The 21276-nt window shown below is 33.5% G+C and overlaps 1 long non-coding RNA gene and 1 pseudogene across 1 annotated transcript in view; both read left to right on the forward strand.

Moving 5' to 3' along the window:
* Window positions 1-21276, forward strand: part of LOC133700785 (uncharacterized) — a 93386-nt gene that overhangs the window by 21334 nt on the left and 50776 nt on the right. The gene's annotated exons all lie outside the window — the stretch shown is intronic.
* Window positions 6575-7123, forward strand: LOC133702392 (uncharacterized; annotated as a pseudogene).

Genomic DNA, 21276 nt, shown 5'->3' on the forward strand with positions numbered 1-21276 from the left:
AATTAAAATAGTAGTAAAAGTAAATTTAGTTTTTGATTGAAGTGTAAACTAGTGGTAAATGAACAAAAAGAAACTTTATTGATTATCTAATGAGTTACTTCTCCAAGAATAATATATACATTATTGATTATCTAATGGAAACTCCGTCTAATATATATATAGCAGAGAAATTGTCGATAATAGCAATCATTTTCTTATCTCTTGTATCATTCATATCTTCCACAAATCTTAAGTAATTGACTTCTCTGGTGTGTGGCATTTTGATTTTTAAACACAGCCATGCAGTGATTTCCCGGTGATTTCCTTATGCATACTGCAGGTGGTCCTCCAAAATCGTGGGATTAGTCGAGGTGCGTGCAAGTTGATCCGAACACCTACGTTAAACTAAAAAAAGAAATGCTAAAAGTCAAAACACACGAGCCATATAAAAATCACACGACAGCGCAATTACCTTATCTTGTGAAACAAAGATTAAAAAAAAAAAAGCATTCTCTTGGGTGTGCAATGGAATCCTCATAAACCTTTCTCTATGCTCTTATTCTAAGATATATCAATAATTAATAAAAAGACATATGAACAACTATTGTCGTAGTGCTTTTATGCACTATCTGTGTGGAAATGAATAGAAAACTACGACAAGGGTGTGGAAATGAGTTACTTTCTCCAAAAAGAATATATACAATATTATTGATTAACAGAGAGAGAACTTTAACTATGTCTATTTTATGCACTTTAATTAAAAATAAATTTTGAATTGTAAGAGAGACTTTAATTAAATTTCAATATTAAATTTATGCACTTTAATTAACATACACACACATATATATCTCTCTCTTTTTTGGAATATAATTAATTACATGATAAGCTTAATGGATAGTGAGTTTATGGCCACATTTATGTGAGTATTGGTTGCATAAGAAAAAAAATCATAAAACTTGATATATAATAATTCACTAAATGTCTCTTAATTATTCGTCAAACTAATATAAAAAAGCTAATATTACATCTAGGGAACCAATCTAGAATTTTTGTATATTTTTAAGGGTCAAATTATAATTTTATCGAAGAATCAAAATAAAAATATCATAAATTCATAACTATACTGGAATTTTGCTCATAATTTATTTTTAGTTCTGTCCAGAATCTAGGATTATGCTCCAGGGACCAATCTAAAATTTTTTCAAAGTTCGTTGATTAAACTGAAATTTTCACAAATCAAGGGACCAAACTGAAATTTTATTATCTTCAACCTCAAACCCAGATTTTTCACAAATCACCTACTGATATATCAAGATTTCTAACTCAAATTCATCATTTAAACAAACCATAACTCAAAATCATCATCTTTACTTAAAATCTTTAAAAATCAACTAAATAACTCATTACCCATAACAATTAACCCTTAAGTTATTTCTGTTTCTGCTTCTGCTTTTGCTTCTTTTTTATAACAGTCGAGTATTATTATAGAAAGGTGCTAGAGCCAAAATTAAAGGCTAGCTAGCATAAAAGAAAAACAGAGGTATATACAAGACAGGGGAGGAAGTAATAACATAATATACATATATAACCGAAATGGTAGGCTTGAATTAAATTTAATAACGCTGATTAAAACCACATTGTAGAAAAGAAATTGAATTGCACAAAAGTAATTAACCGAAAACTTGTATTCCTTCTTATAAAGTTGAACCCATGTCTGATTTTTTTTCAATGAAAAATACGAATCAAAGGTTATAACGCAAGGCAGCTCACTTTGAATGACAAAATCATGCCTTAATTTTGATGGTGATGGCAAAATCAAAGAGTCTATTTTTTGTAACACAATCAACAAGTAAGATGGATAGGAATTTACAGTGTAAGATGGGTCTGTAAAACTATTACCATCTGTATTTTTTCCACGATATAGCCCAGTGGAATGGTCCATGAGATCATTTCTATCAAGCGTTTTTTCTACATAAAATATAAAATAGTTTTAAATCTTGTGGTATATTTCTTGTCTTTAAGAGCTATGAAAACTAATATAAAGATATTCATACAACTTGTGGTATATATAATCCTTTTCAAAACAAAAAGGATTTTGATGGAGATCAGGACATTGCAACAAATTATCCACCACCAGATGGGTCAGTGATACCATTGTCATCATGCAATTTTTCCCACTCTTGGGGCTCTAAAAGCTGTGGTTTTTAATTTCACTATGTCACGTCCAGAATGGGAGGTATATTTTATTTCAATTTTAAAAATGGAATAAATTAGAAGATATTTCATCTCGCTTAAAATCTTATCTCTTTACATGAATTTCACCTAAATTCTGGCCGGAATATTTAGATTATATTTTAGCTATCCTGTTATGGCCAAATGATATTTTGTTTTGCTTTTATAAAAAATTAAAATATAGTTTAGTTTTATAGTATAAGTCATGTCTCTCAATCCGACAATTGGATTAAAGTAAAATTTTACGAGGAATCTCATGACATATATTTATATCGCAAATTAAAATTCTAGGGCAATCAAAGTTTAGAAAGACTTTGCAAGATTGCCGATGATATTTTCATAGTTTTATTCTAATTCATAATTTTGTTTTGAAATGTCATTTTTTGTGTTTTTTTTTAGATTGATTTTTTTTTAAAATTTTATTATTCAATAATAGGTTTATTGAAAATTGAGATTCATAATTTATTTTGATTTGTTTTATTTGGGGTTATTATAGTCTCATGACCCGAGTCATAGATTTAAAGGTTAACCCAGAATGACCCGAGTCGATCGATCCAATATATTGTTGTTTTGATATTTTTTAAAAAAATATATCATCTTAAATTTTTTTATCAATAATTGTCAATAATAGCAATCATTTTATTTTCTTATCTCTTGTATCATATCTTCCACAAATCTTAAGTAATTGACTTTTCTGGTGTGTGGCATTTTGATTTTTAAACACAACCAATCATCTTATCTAAAAGAATGCTAAAAGTGACATTCTCTTGGGTGACCACCACTAATCTAAAACACACAAGCCATATAAAAATCACACCACAGCCAGTTACCTTATCTTGACCGTATTGACTGGGAGTCAACTATTGTCGCAGTGCTTTTATGCACTATCTGTGTGCGTGAATGGAAAGAAAAGCAGGGTGGCATCTGGGGTGTGAAAATGAATGCTTATAGAAGGCGTCAGTAATTCTTCTATTAAAATTGCTATGATCTAAGTAAACAATAAACAATAAACAAAAAAAAAAAATACTTCACTAACAACTGGGGGGGTGAATAGACTAACTCACTAACAATTTAGGAGTTCTTCATAAGCTTCAATTGAATTGATCTGTTGTTTGTGAGTTTTTGACATATTATATAGGAAGGTATTTTAATTATTCTGTTCAAATTAAAAATTTTCATAGACTAAAAGGCGTAATTTTCTAAAACATAAAAGCAAAGTAAAAAACTCAAATGCATTGGTTTGGAAACCACTTGGTATTAGTTTCTATATAAAATACTTATAAAAAATTTATTTAGTTAGATCTAGATGATTCTGATTCGGTGCTTTATTAGTTTCTATAATATATATATATATATATATATATATATATATATATTAAAAAAAACTCAAGTTAGCCTGTAAGTCTTCGACTTGGATCATAAGATCGGGATAAGCAAACTCAATTTTAAAAAATAAAATTAAAAAAAAACTATAAAAACATATATGGTTTAACAATATTAATCAATTATTAAAATCTTTTATTGTATATATATTAAAAATAAATATTAATAACTATTATATCAATTTGTGAATGTTTCAATTTGGATGCGAATTGATGTTTTATATTTGACATTTTTCTTAAGAAACCAAAGTTTTAAACATGCTTAGATTTAATTACCAGATGAGAGTGAGGGTTTAGGTCATAAATTAGCCTAATTAATACTCGGATTAAGATTTAGGTGATAGATAGGACAAATTAGCTTATTGACTAGTGTTAATAAAAAATTGTATCATTTTATGATTTTTGTTATAGAAAAAATCAAAATCATGTTGTTAAAAAAAGTAAAACTAGGTTTTAACAGAGTTGACTATGTTATGGGTTGATTTATCTGGTCAATTAGGCTTGATTGAGTCAACTCTCATTTGGTTTTTTTCTAACCCTAAATAGGGTTAAGTTCCAGATTAAAATGTTAGGCTTGAATTAAATTGAATAACATTGATTAAAACCACAATGTAAAAAACAAATGAATTGCATAAAAGTAATTAACATTGATATGGAAGGCTTGCTACTTTCTTTATGGAAATAACGTGTGGAAAATCATGCCTTAATTTTGATGGTGATGGCAAAATCAAATAATATCGTTGATAAAATAAACCCCAAATGATATTATTTTTAAAATACTTCTTGTCATTGTCATGACAACAAGTCTTCTTCTTTTTCTTTCTGAAGTACTTGTCTGTCTATTTTTATGTAACCCAATCAACAAGTAAGATGGATAGGAATTTGCAGTGCGAAATGGGTCTGTAAGACTATGTATTGCTATCTGCATTTTTTCCACGATATAGGCCGATGGGAGGATCCATGAGACCATTGCTATCAAGCGTTTGTTGTACGAGATGGATCCATGAGACCATTGCTATCAAGCGTTTGTTGTACGAGATGGGTCCATGAGACCATTGCCCCGTAAGCTTGGGAATGGATAATTAATATGCTTTAATTTCAATTTAGTTTGCAAAAAAAAATAAAATTAAATGCTTATGCATGAAAAATAAATCTCAAGTGTTGAAATGCAATCACCAATTAATTAAAGGACAATGGACCTTAGATTAATACATGACGCAACTTTCAATGGAATTATATTTCTATTTTTTTATTTTAAAAAATTCTATATACTACAAGTGGCTTAAGAAAGTCACGTTCATCTAAAAAAAGAAAAAATTCTATTTACTCGGATGTGTTTTTTCTACGAGATGGGTCCCTAAGAACATTTCCATCTGCACATCGGTCCGTGAGACTGTTGCCATCATGCATTTTTCCTCGAGGAGAGGCCGTGAGACGTCCTCTTCCAACCATCATGCATTTTTTCCACGAGATGGGTTCGTGGAAATACTTTGGTTTAATTATTAGGACTGCTGTTATTGATTGGAAACTTTTTAATTAAAATAAATTTGATTATTTGATCGGAAGAAATCCTTAAATGTTATTATATTAACACATGACATCACTTTATTTTCTTAAGAAAAAAAATATTGTAACCATATTGTAAAATATTTTAAAAAAATTAAATTGTTTTAAATAGATAACTTTTGAATCATCGAGTAGTGAAACACAAAAAAAGTGAAGAATAATCAAAGTGATGCGGGTCCACATCAATTTTTGTCCTTTTTTTGGTATTAATCCCTTCATCCTAGTACATGAACTTAGTTATTTGATCAAATCTTCATCACAAGTTAAATTTGTTTAATTAAAAAAATTATATATAGATTTCTTTAATATATTTTTTATTTAAAAATTATTTAAGTGAAAATTAAAAAATTTATATACAAATATAGTCAAATAAATCGAGAATTATGTGTATTAATAAATGAAAAAAACCATAAACGATGAATCAAAATAAAAAATAAAAAAATGAAGAAACAAGTGTATATCAAAATATTTAATTTCAGAAGATATTTACGCAATTGTATTTTCTAAAAATTTAAATTAAAATAATTTTTTTATTCGATCAAACGATAATAAAAACAACACACATTATAAATTGATTAAATAAAAAAAAAAGAAGAAAAAATAATATGCAATGTTGCACATATTAGAAATATTTTTTGAAAATATTTTTTTTTTATTTTAAAAAATAAAATTCATCTATACTAAAAAAAATTATATATTAAATTTAAAACAAATAAACTTCAAAATAATATCCAGGCTCTACATAAACCCTTTAAAAGGAAAAGTAATAGAGAGAGAACAAAAGTGGAACATTTTGGAAAAAAATTAAGTAATTAACCGAAACTTATATTCCTTCTTGAAAAGTTGACCCCAAGTCAAGTTTATTTATTTATTTATTTTTGAAAAAAACATGAATAAAAGGTTAATGCTGGGCACACGAAAATGATGGATATAGAAGACTTGCTACTTTCTTTATGGAAATTATTTGTGGAAAATTTAGGCCTTCAAAAATATTGAAAATAAAATATTATTAATCGTGTTATTTACATTCTGACAACAAAAATCATAATTAAGATCAAGTATTCAAATTAAAAAAATAAATAAATCAATACAAGTTTTTAATTAGAAAAAACAAGATACAAAATGCTGTGTAAGTGTCACTAACTCTTTGTATTTTCTAACTATTAAAGAATTGAATATATAATTAATACACGTGTGATAAACATCAAAATAAATCCAATTGTATAATATACTAAGATTTTAAAAACTAATTCTTTTAAAAACTAATACACTACATGGAAAAAAAAAATAAAGCTCCATCAATTATTGTTATTCGTTTAATTATAAATAGAATGAAGAGAGTGATGCACTTTTATCAGCGACTAAAGTATACAGTTAGAATCTCCCATATCTGTCAACATTAAATATAATATAGAATGGCAGTTCCAATGGAAAGCCTCTACGCTTTCCAAATCCCAGAAGGAGAACACTCTAACGAATTTGGTGTCACTGACTGTTACCATATATAATCTTTCAAATGTATACAATTTAGGACTATAAAGATTATCTTATCATAGATAGATGCTGGTTCTTAGGGAATGAGGGAGACTCCTTGTATAGCAGAATAACCTTCCATGTATAAGAGGCCTTTTCTGCCGACTGCAGGGGAGAACATTCTGAAAAGTTAATGAATTAATTAACTCTCTTGGTATTCTAGTTTTGGCTTGAATGTATTAACACAGACATCCATGACAAGAGGTGGAGGTTCCGATGTTGTACAAGAAAAACTGAGTTGATCACCTTAAACCAGTCCTGTCTTCAGGTTGGATTGATTTCGCCAAAAAAAAAAAAGGGTTCTCAAAAAAGGTGATGAAGTCACCTTCTCTGTGATGGACATGAAGGGAGCCGAGGATCTGGAATTGGGAATTCAAGCTCGGAAAAGAATCAAGCTATTCGGCCAAGATTTTTGGAGTAATCCTTTGTGAAGAAGAAGAAGAAGAAGCTACTCCTCGCATAAAATATAGGTGTTGATCGATGTAGCTTTATCTTCTATCTTCTAGTATCAGTTCTTTCTTTCTTGCTTGCCTTTTTTTTTTTCCTCCTGGAAAGGAAGGCTTGGGGGTGTTTGATGCTAGCTATCTCTTAAAATGTCTATCCTAGAACTTAGAATCATGTGAGTAAAAGAGTGAATCTTCTAACCAAATATATATATGTATAATATATCCTTACAAGAAATATTCCATACTTTTTCTTAAATTATAAATTAAAAAGAAATTGGTTATAACATGCTTAACGAACACACGAAAATAAACAGGTGTATTTCGTACACAATTCTTTTTTTTTTCTTACAAGTTTTTTTACCAGTTAAAATATACTCTTATTATTTTGTTTTTCCATTGGTAGTATATCAGTCCTTAAGGCGAGGGTAATACTATGTTTCCCATTTGTAAGTGGTGGAGATATTGGAGGTCACTCTCCCTGGAATCAATTTATTGCTGTTGATATTTCTTCACCGTCGATATTGGAAAGCCCAACATCGAATTCCAGTTCGTGGAAAAGGCATGCACCAAGGACCATATGTTCTTTGTATTTGAATGTTAGTAATCTCGAGGTTTACTATTAGGATACTTGCATGCAAACCTGACAAGATAAAAGGTAAAGGATAGGATAAAATGAGAAATGACACATAAGAATTTACGTGGTTCACCCAAATTAAACTATGTCCACGGGCAAGTATAGAAGGATTTTACTAAGTAATGTGAGAATTACAACATCTCTCTAATAATAGGAGAACAACTGAAATCTCTCTATTACTAGGAGAAAACACCTCACTTACTATCTCACAAATACCTCATAACTTTGAGGGATTACTCTCTCTTCACTCTCTCTTCTTTCTCTCTACTTGCTCTCAAGTTTCTCTCTTGTGGTGTTTTTCAAATGCTTGGATGCATTGCCTATTTATAGGCAAACATCCATGCAAAAAACAAGGGGCACCAATTGATGCTGCAAGTGGCACCGAATTGGTGCCCAACATTGTTGACTTTGCCAACAATGCTAGCTGGCTCACATTTACTTGGTCAATCCAGCATGCAATGATGATGGAACTACCTTGTCTACTTTGATGCCAAGGTATAGATTTTGTGCACAGAAGATTGTGTCTGTGAGTAATAGAGCTGGTTGCCTATGTACAATTAGTATGCTTTGGCAGGAAGACCCCGTGACTGGTCCTTGGATAGCTGAGAAAGCCAAATCTCTGGCAATTTCAGAGGAATCCAGGATCAGGAAAAAAATCAAGGTGAAAGGATATGAATTTGCTAGTGCAACTGCTGCAAAGGATCTAGGAGACATAAATTTGCGAACTAGAGAAGAGTTAATTTTGAGCTCTGCATTCTTCTTGCATGTTCATCTGTTTCCTGTTGTGGTTGATCTTAGCAGTTCTCAGTATAGTAATTTGCATTTCCTTCTAGATCAGATGATTAATGGATTATCAGGCATGGCCTGCGATGTAGTCGGTGCTAGGGAATCAACAAAGTTAACTAATTGTATTTTCATAAATTAAAGGGATTTCTCTTCTTTTCTTTGTCAATTACAGTGCATGTATAAAAGTTTTCTTACTCAGTAAATGCTATTGTAATGTTTTCACAGAGACTCCCCTGCTTGGCAACTAATTCACTAATATATCTTGGAAACAGAAAGGCAATCAACAAAGAGTAAGGCATATTCTGAAGAGACAAAGAAATTTAATACCCTAAACTAAGCAGCAGTTAGAAGGCAAAAACTGAGCACAAATTTTCAGGAAGGGACAAGCGAAAAAAACCAAAAAGAAAGCAGAGAACAATACAGACTCAAATTCACAACACCCATTTTCTTTCCATTGGAACACTTTGAATAGTTTATTAAATTTATAATGATCTGACTTCTACGCATATAAAAAAAATCAACTTAATGATCAATTCTCTATAATTTCAGCATTACTAAAAACATCCAAACTAATAAACTATTAGTTATTTTACTCATTTTAATAAACATTTTAGTTATGAATTTACCAAACATTTTGAACGATTCATATTGATGAAAATACATGTCAATTTTAGATTTTTTAACTTAATAGTTACTTCATAAGTTACTTGTAAAGCATGTCATATATCTCTAAGCATTTTTATATAATATAATTCTATCAAATTCACTTTTACTAACTATATAATATAAAATATTCATGGCTTTAACATCCATAAAAAGTAACTTTTTATCATTTTCCGTATATTCACTTATAGTTTTAGAAATCTCAATATCATTTCTAATTTTGATAGGTCTATAAGATCTATTTTGTACAGATAGCCACAAATTAAAATCAATAGATTGATGATAAATTATCATAAAACAATTTATTACCTGCTCTTTGATGCTAGCAATGTAATTGTAATATTATTTTTCAAGCTTACTCAATCTCTTATTCTTGATAGCACAACCAAAAATAAATGACGAACTAAAATTTTTATGTTACTATCTGTAAGAATTTTGACTAAAGAAATGTAAAAGAGAAGAGTTTTAAAAAGACTAGAATTTTTCTTCATTATCAAAACCATGTCAGAATTGTCTCTTTTTATAGGCAATTCTGACATTTAATTTTAACGTAACTTTTAAAAATAAATGATTACAACTTTCTAGTTTAAAAGTACACGATTTTATTTCAAGTATAGTTTTAACAAACACAACTTTTCATTCACATCCTAACAATCCCCCCACATGATAAAAATTGTTTGATCAGAATAAAATATAAAGTAGGAGCAAAAAGTCGTTGCATCGAACAAGATAGCTTTTGGCCTTGAACATTTCATAATTAAAACTATTAGATTTACTCGGCTAACCAGCAAACATGATGTCTTGAGTTGTTTAGTATTTTGTGCGAAACCAGATAATAGAGATTACACAGTTCATTTTCTTACAATTTTGGTTCTCACGGTTGTGTTCATTTTGGCCTTGAATACGTCTTGATTTTAGATAGTGTTAAAGAATTTGCATTTTCAATTCTCATAGAAATGTCTCGTTTAACATTCATATAGGTGATTCTTATTAAGAGTATCATGTAATACCTCACTTGAATTTCTCAAGCTATAAAAGTCATTAAAAGCTTAGTTTATCTTATTTTCATTGCAGATAGCACTTTATATCATATGAATGGGTAAGAGGACTATTATTAAATTGACACATGATTTGGTTGTTTCTTTGAACCTAGATCCTAGGATCTCCAGTAAACTAGGTTGGGTCGCTATCATGACAATTCATTGAACTGTGTCTTAATCTCTTTCCCTTCAATGATTATCAACTTGCTCTATTGTTAAGCATTTTATTAGTGAATCCATGATATTATCATTTAACTTTCATTGGTCAATAAAGATAATCTCATTTTAAATCAATTATCTTACAATATTAACAATTATGTCAATACTTTATATATATATATATATATATATATATATATATATATATATATATATATATATATATTGCCCTTTCAATTGCAAATTAGCTATTGCAATGGTATACAAATTATCGACATAAAATGAATGGGTAAGATGACTATTATTAAATTGACACATGATTTGGTTGCCTTTTTGAACTTGGATCTTGGAATCTCCAATAAACTAGGTATATGACATGAAACCTTTTTTTATATAAAAATAAATAAGAATCATGAGCTCTTTCATAGTCTTAAAATGTAGTATATTGATAGCCAAACCATCATCCACCAAGATACGATTCATCATCTTTTCATCAACATATCCTTTAATAAAAAAGGTTGATTATAGAATTTTGATCAAAGCAACATGTCTTCATTGTTAAAGGATATCTTTGTAGTGCATAAACCGTGAAACAAGTTTAAAGAGTTAGTTATGACAGGCTTAATATAAGTTTTCACTTCATCAACGTGATAGTAAGCAACAAATATATTTTCTATCATGACAGGCTCAGTAGGAGTTTTTATTTTAATTTTTTTTTTTGATAGTAAACGAGTGAATTATATATTAAACAGCCCCATCAAGTAGGTGGAACTGAATGAAACATAAATACAATGGGAATATAAAAGAGAAGAGAAGACCAAAGCGACGAGGGACCTAATTAATTAGTCCAGTTCATAATACATTCTGGATTTCTGAAAAGATCTGAGCCTGTGTAGCTGAAATTTCTAACTGAAGACTTCAACCAGAAAGCCAAACGGTGAAAGGTGAGATCAAAAATCATATCCCAATCCGGAGCCTTTGATTCGAAGATTAGGCGATTGCGCGCTATCCAAATTGACCAGTACAAACCTTTGCAGAGGAGGTTAATAGCACGTCGCTGAAAATTTCCATTAATCAAACCGGACCATTCCTGTAGATTTTGATATGGGTCTTTGTGTAGACAACCTGAACACCCAAACCAGTTCAAGAAACGACCCCAAAGAGACCATGTTATAGTACACCAATGGAAGAGATGATTAATTGTCTCAATTTCCTTGCAGCAGAATGGGCAGTGAGATTCCTCATATTTAATGATTCTCCTCTCAGCTAAAAAACTCCGTGTACTCAAACTGCCATGAACAAGAAGCCATATGAACACATCTACTTTTGGAGGGGCATAACTATTCCATAACAGAGAAGGGGAGAGATTATTTTCAGTTGCCGATAGACTATCAAAAAGAGTGCAACCTGATTTAGCTGAGTACATGCCAGAGCTGTGAAATTTCCATAACTTGCGGTCTGCACCATCTGAGAAAATGAGACCACGCTGCACCTCTGCAATCAAGCTCTCCCTCATGCAGTTTTCACGAGGCCGGAGTGGTCTTCTCCAGGATAGGTTGAAAGATGTATCCGTCAAATCACATATATCTGCAAGGCTGGATTTTTGCTGTAGGGAGAGGTTATACAGTCTGGGGAATAAGACTTGGAGAGTGGTTATAGAGCCAAGCCAAGAGTCAGTCCAAAACCGGATGTTCCTCCCATCACCCACCTTGAACCCGACATTTGCATGTAAAAGATTGGCTCTGTTTTGTGTTGAGAAGATCGCCGAAACAATGCCATGCCAAGTTGGAGATAAAGAACCTGTAAACTCAGGGATACCGTTAATAAATTGAGGTCGGTATTTTAGAAGAATGTGTTCTTGCCAGCCTCCTACCACTCCATTATCCAGATTCCAAAGCGATTTAAATAGCAGAGCCAAATTTTTGTTGTGGATGGATCCTAGCCCGAGACCACCAGAAGATTTACTCTTTATTACCTTGTGCCAGGCCACCTTAAAAATGCCATGAGATGATGAGGTTCCTTTCCAGAGAAAAGACCGGGTTAGAGAAGAGATGACTTTAATAATACCCTTTGGCATAGCAAAAACTGACATGTAGAACAAAGGAAGAGAGCTTAAGACTGATTTAATTAGACATAACCTTCCCGCCATGCTCAAAAAATTCCCTTTCCATGTGCTTAGCTTTGCTCTGATAGTGGACAACACTAGTTTCCAAGTAGAGAGTCTGCTGGGATTGGCTCCAAGAGGTAGTCCAAGGTACCTAACCGGAAAAGTATCAATACGACAGAAAACTGACTTCGCCAAGCTAGAGGTGTAGTCGTTGTCCAAGTTAATTCCTATTAGAGAGCTTTTATAGAAATTAACTTTCAATCCGGAAATGATCTCAAACCAACGAAGTATCCTCTTAGCATGTAGAAGAGAGGGAAAATCATTTGGCAAGAAAATCAAAGAGTCATCGGCATGTTGCAAATGAGTTATGTAATGTCCTGGAGCAGTCTCTAAGCCTTTGAAATAACCTGAAGCTGATGCCCTATTGAATAAAACTGTCAATCCCTGAACTGCGATGTCAAATAGGAAAGGAGAGAGAGGGTCCCCTTGCCTGAGACCCCTCTCCAGACTAAATTCTCTGCTGGGTGAACCGTTTATCAAGATGGCTAATTTAGAAGTGGATAAGCATTCAAAGATCAACTTCCTCCAGTGTGGGCCAAAACCCATGTATCCCATGCTTGTGTCAATATGTTCCCACAAAATTGAGTCAAAGGCTTTATGGAAATCTACCTTCAGTAAGAGGCCATGCTCCTTCTTGTTGCGCACACCATGGACAACCTCATTTGCTATCATGAAACCATCTAAAATCTGACGCCCAGCAATGAATGCAGACTGGTTAACACTGATTACATCTGTCAAGACACTTCTAAGCCTAGTGGACAATAGTTTTGCCACTATTTTATATAACCCGTGAATCAAGCTTATCGGACGAAAGTGTGAGAATCTGCTCGGCCCCTTTGATTTTGGAATCAGAGTTACAAAAGAAGAGCTGATACCTTTTGGAAGTTTACCGGTTCTGAAAAAACTTTTAACCAACATAAAAACCTCTGAGCTGATGATATTCCATACCTTTTTATAGAAGGAGAAGGTGAAACCATCGGGGCCAGGGGCTTTAGAACCATCACAGTCCCACACAGCTTGCTTAACTTCTTCCATTGAAGGTGGTCTTTCTAGCCAAATAGACTTTGCTTCTGAAATTTTGGAGAACCCCGAGCCTCCCATTTCAATTCTTTTACACGTTGGTTTCCGAAACAAGGATGAGAAGAAGTTGACAGCGCCTTCTTTTATATCATTTGGGGAGATTAGGTGACTACCATTATGATCAATCTTACTAATGTAGTTGCGGCCTTTCCTTAGACTTGCTGATATGTGAAAAAAACGAGTGTTCTTATCCCCCATTTTACACCAGTTTTGACGAGATTTTTGTCTCCAGATATCTTCAACCCTTCTGTTAACCTCCCAAAAATCAAAGTTCAACCCCTGGAGCTTTGATTTTTCGGTCTCAGACAAGGGACACACTTCGCTTTTGTTTTCAAGTATTGTAATGGAGTTCTGGATGTCTGCAAGTTTTAGATTCTGATCCCCGAAAGTGGATTTATTCCATTGTCTCAGCTTTTTTCCCATGATCCCCAGCTTCTTAATCAGACTATACTCACCTGGAAACTCCTTACAGCTATCAGACCAGAGGGCCTCGAAATCTGTTAAGAAAGAAGGGTGCGACAACCAGCAGTTTATGAAACGAAACGGCTTCCACCCCCAGTCTACCTCAGGACTTTGGAGGAGCAACTGACAATGATCTGACATCCCTCTAGGGTAGCGGCAAAGAGATAGAGACGGGAACTGCAACTGAAATTCCGGGGAAGCAAAAGCTCTGTCAATACGACTCATAGACCCGCCCCTAAACCAAGTGAACCGGTGCCCCTGCATATTGTATTCAACCAGTTCACAGTCGGATATGAATCTGCGGAATGAAGTTGAACCTGATAGATTGAGGTTACCACTACTTCTCTCATTAGGGAGTAGAGTTTCGTTGAAATCACCTATCACCACCAGTGGTAGTTCAAAAGCAAACTTAAGAGTGGTGATTTCTTCCCATAGATCAGCACGTTCTTTCACTAAAGATGCAGCGTAGACACCAACTATCACACAATTAAAAGAAGAGGGAATATGCGTCCCACATAGGCTGATCCACTGCCCCCCAAATTCTATAGAGTTAACTTCAAAAACAGAGTTATCCCACATTGCTATAATCCCTCCTGATTTCCCTACAGATTCTAGAGAAGTCCATTTGACAGTTGCAATATTCCACAAATTTCTAATGAAGGAATCACAACAATTATTTTTTTTGGTTTCTAAAAGGAAGCAGATACCAACATTATTTTTTATAAGCCTATTCCGGATGGAATTTCGTTTGTGTGCCATACCTAAACCACAGCTATTCCAGGCAAAGATATTCATAACGAGAACAAAAACCAAGGCAGACTAGACTTAGCGGGGTAGAAAACTTACAACTTATTAACTGATGTCCACTCCTCTACTTCTCTGTCAATATTTCTCATTATTCCTTCTTCGTACCCTTTTAGTTCTTGCGGGTTTCCCAAACCTAGAGCCTCGGCATCTTGTATCATTTGTTGAGTCTCCTTTTCACTGTCAAACCCATTGTCTGGATGCTTCATACAGGTGATTTGAAACCGAATATTTCCTTGTTGGATTCCTGAGTTTAAGGAGTCTGAAGAATCACAATCCTCCATAGTGTTAGCAACACTACCATTGGCTTGCAGCAACTTCAATTTTCTTATTTTATGGCTATTCCTGCTTGCGTTTTCATTGGTCGCGTCTGCAGAGGTTTGTGGGCTGCTTTGAGGGTTCAATAGGGGTGGTAGATGGAGATGCTTGCCAATGGTTTCATCATCCATGGAGGCGTAGTTATGGTTCTTTCCAACGCTGGATGACTCGATAACAGGGGATGATATGGTGTCTTGTAGAGGTGTGTTATTGTGGGTGCTGGTTACCTTCATTGCAAGAAGGTTGGGTGCTCCATCAGAAATATCAGTTGCAAATGATCTAACTTTCATCACATTCTTCCTTTTGCTGAATGAAGATTTAGGTGCAAGCCCTCTGGATCTTCTAAGCTTCGTATCTTTTATTTTTCCTTCCAACTCCATTTCTGCTATTTCTTGTGGTTCCGCCAGGTCATGTATGAATGCAGAGAAAGATTGTTGTTGTGCATTCTGGCTCTGATTTTGGGCTAGTATCATGTGTCTCTTTAGTTTTGGGGTAGGCCTTATAACCTGGGTTGAAGAGGCTTTATTTTGTGTTTGTTTTTTATCGAGGCCCACTCTTGAAAAGGGTACTGCTGAGTCATCTGGGTTGTTGTAGTTGGTTTCTGCCACTTGTATATTTTCCTTAATGGTGTCATAACATGGCTCTATAGAGAAAGATTGATAAAAGGCGGTGTGCATTTGCTGGTTTTTTGTCTGTAGCTTGTGTGTTTCCTTAGTTTCAGGAAAAAGGCAGAAGGTTTTGTATGTTGTGTCAGATTGGTCTAGGTTGCTGGGTAATTCAGTGTACCTTGTGCAGAGAATGAGAGAGGGGTCATTTTGCATGTCCTTGTCCTGTTGCACTGGTGAGGTCCAATCAGCTTCTGGTTCATTTATACTGGCCGGCAAAAACTCTTCTGGAGGTATAAATTTACTGCATGTCTCTTCATCTGATTCTTCAGTGCCTGATGTATCCATTGAGTATTTAATTGTGGTAAGCAGGGGGCTAAAACTTGGCTTCATTTCCATGACTGATATATCAAATTCCTCTCCGTCTAGAATCAGTGAAAGCTGCTTGTTTAAAGTCGTGAAAGAGGTTGTGCTCAGAAGTACCTTGACTCCCATAAGTGAACCTTGTCTCACACTTGTAATGTCGTACCCAATCATCTTGCCTACATCTTCTACCATGAATTCAATACATCTGCGGTTCCATCCAATCAGAGGAAGTCCTAGAATAGACACCCAAACAAATCTGTCTACTGCTTTTACTTCCCTCTTCCATGGTTTGATACTAGAGAAGTAGTTTGCCAAAGCAGAGCAACTGTTTATTAATTCTTTCTCCATGGTCTCTTTGTCTGTAAAGGTGATAACTGCTTGGCTTGCTCCCAGGAAGCGAAATCCAATTGCCTTCTTAACAGTTTTCAAAACCATATGCTCCAGTTGTGCATAGTCCACTTCTGTGGCTATAGAACCGACTAAACTTCTCAATAGCCATTCCTTGTCATCCTGTGTAGACTCATACACCACAGTCTTCTTTGATGGTTGTTGGACTAAAAGAGCTTCAACAAAGGTCCTGTTGTCTCTGAGGGCTAGTTTGGGCGAGATTTTGGTTTCTGGCTTTGTGGTGAGGGTTGTCTTTTCCCTGGAATCTGTAGGTGTTTGGAATCTTGCTAAGTTTGCACGAATTTTGAAAGAGTCAAACCATACAAGATTCAATCTGTCACAAAGTTCTGTTTCTTCTAAATGGGAGAAGAAAGTTACAAAACCAAACCGTCTCCCTGTTTTTGTTTTTTTCCTAGAAACAAAGAGATTGGTGACCAGACTAATTTTTGAAAAAGCTTTTTTGAGATCTTGGTAATCAATCCAAGATGGGAAACGTTCAAAATAAAACTTAGTAAGAACAGAGGGAGTAGGAGTTGTGTTAGGTAAGTGTTTGTTGTTTTGACTGTTGTTTGTGTAACACGTAGGTTGCAGAAAGTTCATGGTGGCAGGATGAAGAGAGGGGTGTTGTGTATGTTTAAGAGGGACATGGACAGGTGTTTGTGGGGTTGGATTGTAAGAGGGAGGTTTGAAAGAAGTTGCTAAAACCTGGGTTGCAGGGGAGGGGATGATAGACAAAAGGGGAAGTGTTTTGGATGGGAGCATCGTTGCAGGGAAGAGGATGATAGACAGATGTGGCTACAGCAGCTTCAAAAAAACTCGGAACAGTGCTGGAATATCTGGCTGTCGCTGGTAATGTGAAAAATGAGGGGTTCGGATAGATCTCCTCCTTGCTGCCTTTCCTGTGTCAGCTGTGTCACCGATGGAGACCTTTATGCATCTTGAGGAAACGAGGAGGGAGAAGACATCGTCCGGCCAGAGCTAACCGGTCTTCACCATTTGCTTTGTGTGCTGCAGCCCGGTTTCATTCTTCATGGTCAGTACTATGCATGAGCTCCGCTCTGCATCCAAGCAATAGCTCCGGTGGAGGAAAGGGGAGAGATCGGCTGTCTCTTGATGATCTGGCTGCAGTTCTCTGTCCTATTCTCTGTCCTCCTGTTAAGATCGTCGATGTTGCTGTGTGAGCTGCTTACTTTCCCTCACTTTTGGCTTACTGTTTACTTTTGGCTTACTTGGGCGATGAAAGATCTCTTCAGATCTGCAGCGAGAGGATCTGATCTGCTTTTTTCCTTTGATCTCACTTTCTTCTTCTCCTTTACAAGTGGCTGGCGGCAGTGTTGGGTCCAAGATGAAGGTGAGGGTGGCTGGTTGGTTTGGTGGTCGGTGGAGCCCGATCTGTAGGGAGAAGAAAGCAGAGCAGCCCCTGCCCTTCGTGGCTTTTTCTTCTCCCCGGTTCTGGGTCTCCTCTTCTCTCAGTTTTCCCTGAAGAAGAATGCCATCCTTCCTCTGTGATTCTTCATCTGTGTGTACTCAAAAGGAATCTCTAACTTTCAGCTCCTTTGTTGCCTTCTGATCCCTACGAGAGAGCTCAATCTAGTGGGGAAGAAATTTGGTTCTGTAGCGATTGTGAACTTGGTATTTTAGAATTTCGTGCTATGTATCATGGGTACCTGATCTCAGTATATATTACTAGGGAGTTTTTATTCTTATCTCCTTTGGCATGTATTCATTTAATGTAACGAGTTTTCTTAAGCTTTGAGTTAGAAAATCCTTCTACTTTTGTTGAATCCTTCGATGCACATTTCTCGTTTTCCAAATACAATTTTTCCTTTCAATATAATTAAAGAGTTTCCGGCCAATATCTTTGCTTCTGGATAGTGTTTAGATTAAGGACAGCATCTCATGATCAAGTAACTCAGTTTAGGTTGCCGTCCAGCGGGGGTTTCCCTAGCTAGACTTTATAACTCTCAGAATAATATCATGATCCAAACGGTCCCTCGGTTGTGAGCCATTCCGCTATTACAATGATTCAATCCTCATGGTAGAATAGCGCCACAAAGGGTCCACCCATTAAAGTCGTTTGTGGGTGAGAATGATTGGTTCGGTTTGGTTTTGAAAGAAAAAACGAAAAATCCAACCACATCAATTTTCATAATAAATAAATAAATCGAACCAATTTGAATGGCCCGTTCAAATTAAATGTTACGGTTTAATTCAATTTATTTATTTTATTAAAAAACCCAATTTCATCAGTGGGTTTTTTAGTTGATCTTTTCAGATAGACTATGATGTAATGGACAAGATTTTTTTGAGGTTTTTTTAGTTTTTTATTTTAAAAAATCAATTGTTTGGTTACATTCGGTTTATTTTTTTTTTAATCTTTTAAATCTCAATCAATTTAAGATCTTTTAAAACTTTCTAATCGGATTTTTCAATTTTATATTGGCTGGTTTTTTCAATTAATTTTATGTTGATTTTTTAAACTTATTTGGTTATTTATTCACTCATGGATATAAGTATCTTGTTATAAAAACTAAAAAGAAAAAAAAAAAAACAATTACATGTCGCAGCCATGTTTTCACATGGCCTACGTTAAGTTCGAACATTGAAATGGTCTATAGACAATAAGAACCTTTTTGTAAGTTTAGCAAAATTGTTTTTTAAAATGCCTTTTGTTATAAAATATATTATAATAATATATTTTTTATTTTTAAAAAATTATTTTTGATATCAGTATATTAAAACAGTTTAAAATTATAAAAAAAATTAATTAATTTTTTTTTATAAAAAACTGGTTCAACTGCGAGGCTAAAGATATGTTTGGAAGTATGGTAGTGATAGCTTTTTAAAGTGATTTTTAAATAAAAATATATCAAAATAATATTTTTTATTTAAAAAAATTATTTTGATATCAGCACATTAAAACAATTTGAAAACACAAAAAAAATATATAAAGTATACTAGCATATGGGCCCACACTTTGTAGCGGGTTAATAAAATTTTTTTTTATCAAATGTAAAAATGCTTGAGTTAGGTTAAAAGAATGTTTTTGCACCATCACCATCTTCAAATAAAGTATTTTTTATAGTAGCACCATGAATGGCGCATAGCTAAAATGCATCCAATACACCAGCAATAAATTTCTTTCCCTTTAATGTTTTTCCTTTTAAGATATTTTTAATTTTATTTTTTTTCCTTTTTAAATTTCTTTTCTTTTCTGTTATTGATTTTTTTATATTGTAAATGAAAAATAAATTGATGTGATGTTTTTTATATTGTACAAAAGTTTGGTAATGAAAATTTTTTTTTATTTCAGATTATGTAGAATTTTCTTATTAAAACATATTTGTTTTTACTTTACAAAAATGCTTTTAAAAAAATTAAAAAAATTTTAAATTTTTTTCTTTACTTTCAATTAATATTTTTTTTTATATTTTTGTATTATTTTGATGTTATGATATAAAAACTCAGATGTCAAAAATAAATAAAAAATATCTCAATATATTTTTTTAAACAATATTTTTTAAACCAAGTTTTCAGCTTTTCCAGCTCCGTATGCAACCGATATTTGGAATGTAACCTTCTCTCTTCATCTCCTCATTCAGTAATTGGTATATATTCACCGAATAATGATGTAAGTTGTCACCAGCATGAAATTCATGAACACGATCTCCAATGTCAATCCAGCTACAGCCAGGGGTTTTAGAGACACCACATTGCCTCCAACACCCTCGTCTTTACAGAATCATCCCTTCTTTTGATAGCTCCATCTCTAGAAACAATTGAGTTGCCATCATGCATTTTTTCCTAAAAGATATCCAGATTAAAAGTATAAAGAGATTATATATATATATATATATATATATATATAAAATGTGACTATTAAGTATGTTTTTGATATAATGGTGTAAAATATTTTTGATATAATGCTGCCACATTTTTAAACCAAGTTAAATGAGAATTTCTTCAGCTAAGTAATTGGTATAGCAACTTCACTTTCAGAGATTATTCTGTATGTTCTACTGTTTCTATTCATGAATATTTTCATGGCAACAATTGCTATGAAACAATGCACCATCTCTTCAACTACTGAGCTTTCCTTTATATTTGCAGCTGTAATTTGGGATAGCAATGCCTCTGACATGAAGTTTGGAGGGTTTGATCTCTTTGCATCAAGAATGTCAAGTTACTTAAATTTATTATTCACAAGTAGACACATTGGATGGTGCTGGGCCCATCAAAGCTTGATCTGTTTTTTGTTCGTTGTTCAATTAAGGATTTGTAGATTGTTTCCGTTCGATCCTCTGTCCTTGGATCATGTATGGGTGTTTTGACAAGTACTTATTTCATTCATAATAAAGTACTTTCCATTATTAGTGCTTTATTTTTCAATCCAAACCTTGGTTTTTTACCTGGATCAATTTGAAGAATCTACGTACCTGCATAAATTCTTCATAATCTGAAAGAAGTACCAAAATCTAGTGTTTCAGGTACTGTGTCATCTTGCCGGTTCTTGTGGAGCTTTCTCAGTTGCCATTATTTTTTTTTATCTTGTAGTGAAGTCTTGGTAAACATTTTTCATGCTTAACATTATATATTTCCATTTTCAGATTGCTATAGTTAAAGTTTTGTATGAAATTCGTTTATTGAGTGGAAAGAGCTATTGGAAG

This window comes from Populus nigra, chromosome 8 (genome assembly GCF_951802175.1).
Source record: "Populus nigra chromosome 8, ddPopNigr1.1, whole genome shotgun sequence".
NCBI classification, from domain to species: Eukaryota; Viridiplantae; Streptophyta; class Magnoliopsida; order Malpighiales; family Salicaceae; genus Populus; species Populus nigra.